A 1351-nucleotide genomic window follows, 5' to 3' on the forward strand; every position below is an offset into this window, starting at 1 on the left:
ATTGTGTGTGTGTGTGTGTGTGTGTGTGTGTGTGTGTGTGTGTGTGTGTGTGTGTAAGCAATTACATGATTTGCACCGCATACCTTACTATACAACGGCCATTGCGAGACAGAGAAGGACGACTACAACACTGTTTGTTAACTCGCTCTTTTTCTCATTTTGTATTGAACAGCTGAATGATTTGCACACGTTAGAATTTAGTTCAATAGCATTGCGCTTCGCATTACGTCTGCATGTGAGAAAATAATATACATAGATTAAAGGACAAAGATATCTGCCTTTCCCTTCCAAATCTTGAAGGATTATGCAGATGTCATAAAAAATAATCTTAACGCGGAAAGCTTTTAGGGGGCTCCAAAAAAAAGACAAACAAGCTGTCATTTTCAGCCAAAAACGTGTAATCTGTTTATGTAATATACACACGCGGGGTGTGAAATGTCTCCAGAGCCCCCGAGTCGTATGCAAATACAGATGAATGCGACACTGACAAGACAGCTTTGCTAGAGAGCTGCTGCCAGAAGAGGGACCCCCCTGAAGGGGTGTGTGTTGAGTATTCTGTACCCACACTGGGACAAACAAGTCCATTATTTGGCTTATTGGGCAGTGAAATCGCGATATTAGGTCAACGACAAACCACAGTTAAGTGTCTATCCGGAGACGTCTCCGACGGAGATAGACCAAACAAAATGCTTTGGGCCTCTGGACTGAGTAAAAGAAATCGCGGAGTGACATTTTGGCCATAAATTTGATAATTGGCAGTTAGATTTGAAATTTTCTTGAAAATAATTGAATTGCGACAGTTTTGGTGGCTATATGTCAGATCTGCAGCAAACAATACGCAGTATGATCCTCAAAGCTGTGTATCTGTGTGCGGGAGTACGTCTCCGAATAGTTCCTGGGTGCTCACCGGAGACGTCTCCGAATACATTGTATAATATTCTGCCACAACAAACACGCCCCACCCTCCAGTAACCGTAGGCCCCTATACCGACAATCGGGGAGAGTGATTCCCCTTCCAATCTATCTCCGAAAGGTAAACAAGCGATTGGCCAGGATTTGGTCAGCGAGGCTTTGGGTTACCGTAATCTGTTTCTTTAAAATATTTTATCGTTTAGGACCGTGTCTTTTTTCCACCTCTTATGACAATGACGGCATTGACAATCTTTGTTCATATCAGTGGGAGAAATGTGTTATGGTCGTCTACAATGGCGGTGGTGTTACAAAGTTTATGTGCACTCACGTATACACGCAACAGGAATAGACATAAATATTACGCGCTGAAACACCTATATTATATACAAATTCCATGACTTTCTCTCTCTCTCTCTCTCTCTCTCTCTCTCTCTCTCTC

Source organism: Aplysia californica, unplaced genomic scaffold (assembly GCF_000002075.1).
Source record: "Aplysia californica isolate F4 #8 unplaced genomic scaffold, AplCal3.0 scaffold01140, whole genome shotgun sequence".
In the NCBI taxonomy this organism is placed as follows: domain Eukaryota; kingdom Metazoa; phylum Mollusca; class Gastropoda; order Aplysiida; family Aplysiidae; genus Aplysia; species Aplysia californica.